This window comes from Drosophila serrata, unplaced genomic scaffold (assembly GCF_035046125.1).
Source record: "Drosophila serrata isolate PLE 108 unplaced genomic scaffold, ASM3504612v1 contig_382, whole genome shotgun sequence".
Classification (NCBI taxonomy): domain Eukaryota; kingdom Metazoa; phylum Arthropoda; class Insecta; order Diptera; family Drosophilidae; genus Drosophila; species Drosophila serrata.
Genome location: NW_028257280.1, coordinates 471,042 through 480,304, shown reverse-complemented (window position 1 = coordinate 480,304; position 9,263 = coordinate 471,042). Strand labels below are relative to the sequence as shown.

The window sequence follows — 9,263 nt, the reverse complement described above, 5'->3', positions numbered from 1 at the left end:
ATTATGTTTATAAGTTCAGTCCAGTCCCAGGCCCAGTACATTCTGTTCTTCGATTCCGGATCTAGGCCGCAGCAGTAGCCTTTTATGGTCAATGCCAATGCCCCTGGGGGGACTGACAATTAACACCTGGAACACAGCTCAAACCTGGAACCTGGAACCTGGAACCTGGAGCCTGGAACATGGAACATGCAACCTGGAACTGCAACTTGGAGGTTAATCCCAACTCCCACAACGATTTTGGGGTGGGAACTAGACTCGGGCTGGCCAATTATTAACTGCCGGAGACAGAGCGGCGACTTCCATCCAATTATCCGTGGTCCGCAAGTGTATAAATCAAATTTAAATGCAACTGGCCCTATCAGCGTGGCCAAAACAAAAGACTTAAGCAACAAACTTGGCAATTACATTCGGCCAACAAGCCGACAAGCAGCGGCAGCATCTTTGTTGTTGCTGCTGCTGCTGTTGTTGTTAGCGGCTCATATTTCTTGAGGCGCATATCTAAATATCGAATCATGTTGCTGATTTGCCGCAGCTCCATTGTTGCAGCTTCAGCATCAGCAACAGCAACAGCAACAGCGAACTGCAGTTGCTTTTTGTCTGCCATCCAGAGAAAAAAACCGAAAACCGAAAACCGAAAATGGCCAGCAATTGTCCCAAAAATGTTGGCCTTAAAATGTCCGGCAAGAAACCTATGTTCGAGTCTATCATAAATGGCTTTAATACATTTTATGGACTTAATTTAAAGTGATTTTTAACCCTAAATGGAACGAAAGTTAATGTAAATTTGTTTCTTTAATTTATTTAGTAATGTTACAGATTCCTTTCAAATTCGTTTAATATTCTAAGATGGAACTTCCGATTGTTAGGAAGCTGTAATTTAATTTTAAGATTTTGTAGGAAGCTTTACAAATTTTCTATAACATTTGAGGGTGAGAATATCAATAATTTCATAGGTTCTCTTTGCTTTGAATAACCTGTATCATTTATATATTTCTCAAAGTGTATGTGAAGCTGCAACAACACATAGTAAATCTCATTGTGCCGTTGTGACATGACTCTTGTTCGACAATAGATAAAACAAATTGACTTGGTGTGTGCCCAAAATGTCTTCTCTAGGCTCTTGGTACGAGTGGTAGTATCTGGGTCTCCATCCTCCTCTTTTGGTGGGCGTACTGGGCAGCGTCGTCAGAAGACCGCTCCGGCTCCTTTGTCATCTTTTCTTATATTTTTTCTTTTTGCCTGTGCCTGTGACTGGAAAAGCTGCACTACAATGCCCATTATCAAGGTACATATCTGCGACAAGAGACCCCAGAGCGGCAATTGTGCGGCTGCAACGGCCACGATGTCCAAATATGTTGCAAGTTGGTGTTATTCTTCACACGGCATCATAAATTTCACGTATAATTGACGCTTTCAGTTATATCAAAATTGGCTAAAAGCCAGAGCAGCGCGGCTGTGGCTTGCGTTGGTGGCCAACACCGGGCTCTCCTCTGGGTCTCCCCAGAGATTTTATTTTGTGGCTTACATTGTCTCCGTCTTGATTTCGGCTAATAGCAGACAGCAGGCTTACCTGGCTCTTACAGGTGTCTTTTGTGTTGTGCGTTGGCGAACTCTCTCTCGGTGCCTCGGACACTTGTTTGCTTTTAATGGCATTTCTTTGTCGGAATTAGCTTTCGGAACAGCTGCACAAGTGGAGCATGGCAGTGGCATAAAATTAAACATATTGAGTAATCAAAGTCGCCAGAAGACCCACCCTTACGGCCGAGTTCATTAAACAAACAGGCAAATATGTTGGCAATTTCAACCAGTTGGTTTTACACCACTCAACATTTTTATGACAGATTTTTCAAGTGTTTCTCTTCCGCCTCCTCGTTTTTTTTTTATATTTCAGTTTATTCTTTACTTCGGTGGCGGTTTGTGGTTTGTGGTTAGTGGTTACCCCGCCCTTAACCGAACGGCGTTGGCCACATTGCCTTAGGTTAGTTGTTTATGAACGCTTTTATTGGCACTGCCGGCTGCAGGCTGGGTCAAGAGATTTATGGGCCATATTTTTTAGCAAAAACTTACGAGTACTTGAAGAAGTACTAGAGAGACAAAACAGTGGGAATTAGGACTGAAACTGCTGCTGCTTCAAATCTCTGAAGTGTTTTTACTATAAAGATCTGCGAATGTTAGCCTAAATGGCACTTGTGTCTATTAGACCTAGTGCTTTGGGAGATGGAATATTGATTATTTGGAAGACAGGGAATGTTTAAAATATATTTAAATATAAACAGTATAGAAGAAGATACCAAACCCTACATTATGTCATCACATTTTCAACTTGAATCTAAACCACTTTTAAGCTGTTTGAACTACAAATTTATTCACTGCCCAAACATTCATCCATCCATCCATCAATGTGGCCACCTGACTTAACCCCGAAATTCGCACCAGCTTTTACCCCGACAAAAAAAAAGAATGATAAATAATAATAGAAAATCCAGGCACTTGTGAACCTCACACATGTTCGCCCATCAACTTGAGAGGAGGGACCAGGATATACATATATCCCTGGCATGCCTCATTTAACCGGAAATCCACCCCTAAACAAAATCCAATTGCAAAATCAGTAAGGCAAACATCGCAACGAATTATGACACGAACAAAGGCGATTAATTAGCGGAGATTTGAGGGGTGGAAAGATACCATACCAGATACAAAGATAAATGTAGATCGGGGATCCAGAGGGTGGGTTTAGGCTTCGATTTGCGCAGACGCGACGCGAGCGAGTAATCGAGATGATTGCGCGTGCTCATGTCTTCGGGGGAGCTCTGGAGGCGGCGGCAGGAGGTTAAGTTGGGATGGTTAAGACCAAGTGCACAGCCTCCTCGTCGAGCCTCATCGAGCCCATACTTTAACCCATACACGTGCATATGTCATTTTTATAGCGCTATACGTGTTTGCCATAAATCCATAACAATATGACAAGTACAAGTACTTTAGCGGCAGCCTCTCTCATGTGCAACATGTTTGCACGTTCACGCCACCGCCAGTAGACTGTAGACTGTGGACTGTAGACGGTACAGTAAGGACGCCCTGGACCGACTGCAACTCCCAGCAACTAACAGCACCCAGCTTCCATCTCCATCTCGGATTTCCACTGGGACACCTTGCCTTCCACGGCGCGATTGTGATCGCTTTGCGGTCAGGATGATCTTCATGCCTTGCTCCTGATGTGTGCGCGCTGTGGCTGCTATGTTACTTTGCTACACTGAACAAAATCTTACCCTTGCTTTAAGCTAAATTTCTGAAATCTTTGTTCCTCAAAACTCAACGGTGGAGTAATTGATGACCTAGCAAACAGATACATATGAAATTAGTTTTCTTTTTTAATTCGATATTTATTTAGCTATTTAAATCAGCAAGAATTTCTCACAGTGCAATAGGAATATTTCGCGCTACTCGCCGCCGCTTGACATGATTTACATGAAGTGAAGACGCACGTTTTTATTACATTTTCGTGGCTGTAAGTGCACCCAAGGCAGGCCAGCAGCCCGGGGTAGCCTCACACACCTAAAGCCGCCACCTCGTCCGGGCAACCACCTCGCGGACAGCCCAACCACCCAACCCAACCACCCAACCCCCAGCCACCACCGCATATTCAGCGGTTTGCCTTTGATTCGCGGCAAATGTTACGCCGAAAAGGCAACAGCTGTGCAAGAGGAGGGTTAAGCCCGCGAATCATTTATCATTTATTTTCGCTGTTACAATTTTCAAGTGTACACCGCACAGCCCAACTTGCCCGCAATTAAACAAACAATAAAACCTTTTCGGATCAACTGCATCATCATCGTCGTCGCCGGGGTTGGACACTTGTCACTGTCCGGATAAATATCACCCTTCCCGGTTCCAGGTTCTCAGCTTAAGTCGACGTTTTAATTTTAATTTTTACTCGTTGTGGGTTTCTGGAAAATTGAATACTTTACTCATTTGGAAGATCGTAATCCTCAAATGTGATTTGCTTTAGAGTAATCGCTTCATTTATGGAGGATTCCCTGGCTTATTAAGCTTCATTAGAGAGGAGGAAGGCCTGAAAGGGGCTATGTTTACATAGGGAAGGCATTTGTTACCTGCCTAGGTGGTCCCTTCCCAGGTTAAACCCCTCCCCCCTTTGAGGCAATTCCCAGACCAAGACGAGATATTTCAACTAATTAAAATACCTATAAACTCTGCATGTTGAGTCCTGTTCGGCGTTTCATTGGAAATTTCAAAACCGAGTCGTTGAATCGTCGAATCGCCGGGATAAGCAACACGCCAACCCAACAAATGACCGAAAATCGAAAAAACCCAGAGAGGCCCTTCGAACCTTCGGCCAAAGATGAATGGTTGTTGGCCCTCGGAACCCCCGGCCCTGGTTGGGGCCTTAACTGACAGCAAACAGAAATCGACAGCCGTGCAGTGTTTACTACTTCAAGATCCGAAAAAAACCAAGAAAAAACCGAAACCGAAACAAAAATAAATACAAAAACAAAAACCGGACAGAAACGAAAATTCACTTCTGATCTCGCATTGGGAATGGAATGGAAGTTCTGGCCATCAGCTCTCCCAGTCTAAATGGACAGCTGAAAAGGAGGCTGGAATTTCGGGTCGACTTTGCGGAGAGCTTAAGACTTTTAGCATTTTTAATTAGCGCGTTCTTTGTTTTCGGTTCGTTCGTGCTGGCCGTCGTCTTCGAACAAAATGAGAACAGATTCGTACAAAACGAATTTTATTTTGGGTTCGTTTGCATGCTAATTCCCTGCCAGAAGGAGGAGGACGACCAAGTCCGAGTCCTCCTAGAAGGACCAGAGGCGTGGCCGGCGAAGGGAGCTCTAAATAACCAATAGGTGGGATCCACAGGAAGTTAATTGCTCTAGAGAAATAGAACACTAGAACAAGGACTTGTTATAAATGATTCGTACAAAACGAATTTTATTTTGGGTTCGTTTGCATGCTAATTCCCTGCCAGAAGGAGGAGGACGACCAAGTCCGAGTCCTCCTAGAAGGACCAGAGGCGTGGCCGGCGAAGGGAGCTCTAAATAACCAATAGGTGGGATCCACAGGAAGTTAATTGCTCTAGAGAAATAGAACACTAGAACAAGGACTTGTTATAAATGATTCGTACAAAACGAATTTTATTTTGGGTTCGTTTGCATGCTAATTCCCTGCCAGAAGGAGGAGGACGACCAAGTCCGAGTCCTCCTAGAAGGACCAGAGGCGTGGCCGGCGAAGGGAGCTCTAAATAACCAATAGGTGGGATCCACAGGAAGTTAATTGCTCTAGAGAAATAGAACACTAGAACAAGGACTTGTTATAAATGATTGAATGTTTTTCTCACCTCGAATACTGGTACACTTGAATAAGGCTGATTGAAATATTTTTCTGTTGTGTAATAAGTCAGTTTTTAGCATCAAATGAATTTCACAAGCTTTCGAAATTCGAATATTTATTTGAGAACCCAAAAGGAGTGAAGACCCCAAAGAAAATACGTAGTAAAAGAGTCAAGAAGACTACTAAGCGAGGCTTTACTAATCTCTTGCATGGCTCCTGCCACTTTAATAACCGTTCCTTCACAGATACTTGAATAGACGCTTAAATTGTCTCTGGGGTCTAGATCCAACCCTGGGTCCAGGCCGAGGAGTCCGAGCCGGTCCCAATCTATGGAGGAGCAGTAAATGCCAGCTGAGGATTTATAGCAAAGTACTTTGACCAATTACGCAGGCATCCTCCGGATCCAGCTACGTTTGACAACGCTTCGCATCCCGGAGGAGCATCCGAGGAGGACAAACATAAATATCAATTACGGGTCCATAAATTTGAAACCAATTAGCCAAAGCGAAATTGATAACAGTCGTTTGGCTTTGCGGCAATTTTCTCGAAACAATTTGCAGTGGCTGTGGAAAATAGTTTTCCCCATGGCCCAGGCTCAGTTGACGACTCGAAGACTCGACGACTCTCGTCGCGGATGCAAACAACTTAATACAAATTGAAGGCTCAAAACCAAATGTTTAGTTCTCACATTAAATGTAAACGGCGGCAGCGCTCGAGGAGGAAGATTGCGAGGGCCCCGAGTGCCAGGAGGTGAGTCTCCGAGTCCCCGAAGACAGCGGCAGCGAGCACTACTTAACTTTTCGACACCCAATGAAATTTTCGCACATTACTGCCAAAAGTATCTAGATGCAGAAATATCTGCCGAGTCTGCATCCCCGGTTGCATGCAACCCGAGGAGCCGAGCAGCCGAAGACTCCATGCCAGGCTCATATCTGCATCTTTGCTGGTAGGCAAATGCAATTTATTATATGTCTGGGACTGGGGACTGGGGACTGGGACCTGGACCTGGAGCTGGACCCAAGCAGCTCCGGCAGCAGGAGAAGCGGCAGATCAGATGAGATGGGTGAGGAGCCGGGAGAACGGAGAGAGAGAGAGCATCCTCCACACACGCAAACCTTTTGGCGTTTTTCTTATTAATACATTTTTAGCCCCCCTCCCCTAGAAGGAAGGAGGAGCAGGGAGCAGGGTGTACCCTTGCCGGAATCAGATAAAAAATGCTTCGCACACGATTAGGAATTTTTAATTAAAATATTTTGTACTGCTGTTTGTAGTTAATTTCGTACAAGTCTCTCTCCGAGGCATACAAAGTGCCACCACGAGGAGGCCGAAGGCACCTGCGCGCCGCTGGCTGCTGTTGTATGCGTGTAGAACAGCACAAAGTACGCGATCCGATTGCCACAGTCGGAGTCGGACTTGGATTTGGGTTTGAAGCTTCAGGAGGAGGACAAGAGTCTGCAGAAGCAGCCAGAAAGGGTGCCGGGTGTGTTGCCATTTCGCTTTCGTGCCCAGCTCGCGGAGTCGCCGCAACATTTCAACCTGCCACTGCGGTGGCAGCATTGATGGGCGTATACATGCGATTCACTCTGTGCCTGGCCCGTTCGGGGGCTGCTCCTGGCCAGGCCGCATCGTTTAGCTTAACTCAACATACTGTATATGTTCTCAAAGCCGCAATCTCGGCGAGAAGTGGTGGAGATGCAGGTGGAGGTGGAAGTAAAGGTGGAGATGGTGCGGGCGCATCGATGATATATTTAGTGGCAGGCAAAACGAAAGACTTAGGCAACGAACTCGCGATTACGACACAGCATGAGGCATTGCTTATATAGAGCCTGCATCCACATACAGTGAATATTGGATAAAAAGGGATTATAATCGTAGTGAGCTATTTTCGGAGATCTAAGGGTTATCTTATTCCATAATAATTGTGATTTTAATATGTTTTTTTACCTCTTAAACTCTAGTATATCCTGTTTCCGATTTCCCATATTTTTCGTATGCTAATTTCTTCCTTTTCCTTTGTTTCTTGTCCACTTGTTGGATCTTTTACTATATGGCAATAGGCGCTGCCCTGCACGACTTTTTTGTTGCCAGCATCTCGTCCTCTTTGCCGTGTTTTCTTCATCTCCTTTCTTTAGGGTTTCGTTTTGTTTTATTTCTTATATTTTGCTCTGCGCAAATTGAAGATCGTGTTAAACGCTTAAGTTGTTTTTGCAGGCAGTCCCGAGGAGGAATCCGCGGCATAAGGGCCCAGCCAGCCACAATGCATCATTAGCGTTGTGGCAAATGTGGTTTTTGTTGTTATTCCCCTTTTTCTTGCCACACCGAGATCGTTTTGTATCTGGTCGCGAATGCAACAAGTGCAAGAGGCCCAGTTCATTGCCTTCGTCGACTGATTATGGCTGGGCCGTAAATTATGACTAATTGATTAACAAATTCTTGAAGCTGCCAAAAGGACCAACAGTGCCAGGACACGCACATGCCGCATAAATCAGTGAATCTGCATTCGAACTTTCCGCTTGTCAACGCCGAACGCCCTTTGCTGGTGTCTTCCATTTCCATTCCCATTTCCATTCCCAATCCCGGCCAGCACCTGACTCACGTGCTCAGCATCCCAAAGCCAATAAGCCAGAGACAGAGATTTTTAAATCCTCACCTTGGGCAGCCTTTTGTTTGGTCTTGACTTTGGTTTCCCTGCAGTTGTGTGTACACAACATCACAAATATGAGCGGCAAACACTTGGCGGCAATTGTCAACGCCGCTTTAAATGCTAAAAATGTGTCAAATGCGTTTCTCTTTCGGAAGAAAAATGAGCTTCGTATAAAAAAGCAGAGGGACAAAGTGTAAATAAAATGGGGAATGTATCCGAGTTTTGCGTGGCACGCACACATTTTGTAAATGAAGCGAACAAAATTCGAGACGAAATAAGCGGCTAAATTTAACATTAACGGGGGCGTACGAGACACGATCGGGGGCGATATCTATATAAAGATATAAATATATATATTTGTACTTAAAGAGACATTCCACACTCGAGTTGATGGGTCGTGAGATATTTGCTAGGCTTGTGCAAAAAAAAGTAATGAGAAATCTCTGGGCTTTGATTGATCATTTCGATTTAGCTTAGGCTTATTTGCAGATAAATATGTAATGATTTCTTAAAGTTTTCTGGTGATTTCAATGGGTTTCAAGTTCAAGAAAGTTCAAGTTTTCATGCTCCTTTCCGAGAGCCTTCTAAATATTTTCTACAATTTACTTTTAGGCTGAAATAGATTTACTTTTTTTCGCCCCAAGTTGACTTGTTTTAGCTCGACAAACTTCTTGACATCCCTTACCGAAAAACACAAAAATACGCTGGTATGTAATAAATTTCCATTACTTGGCTCCGTTTTTTCGAGTCACCTTGAGATGCCAAATGTCTGGACAAGTCTCCGAAGCCAGCTTTAAGTGCAGCGAGTAATTCGGAGTGACTACGCCTTGGAGGCGAGCTCAAGATTACCATAAGGCTTATAAATAAATAAAACCCACTGCCAGGGAGCCACGATATAAACGGAAACTTGTTCTGTCTCACAGAGCGTTTTTTCGAACATTTTATAAACATTTTCGAGTCGCGGCATGTACGCGACGAATAAAACAACTGGAGCAGCGCATTTAACGAGTGAATGAGCCGCTGAAAAACAAGAAACCGAAAACAGAAACATTTGAAAGCCTCGCGGGTTCGTGCATTATATTAATTTGAATTTTAATTGCAAATTGCAGTTGGGAATGGAAAGGGAAATGGGAATGGAAATGGAATGGGAGGGCTTTAGGTAATGATTAAAAATGCAAGGCAAATACACTTCATTACGGGCCCATTTTCCGCAGACATGATGTCAGTGCAGTCGCCGTCAGACAACGGCCACATAATTCACTCACCC

General features: G+C 44.3%; 1 protein-coding gene across 2 annotated transcripts in view; it reads left to right on the top strand.

Annotated features, from left to right (window-relative positions):
* spn-D (RAD51 DNA repair protein spindle D) overlaps window positions 1–9,263 on the top strand; it is a 62,186-nt gene that overhangs the window by 29,076 nt on the left and 23,847 nt on the right. The window lies entirely within an intron of this gene.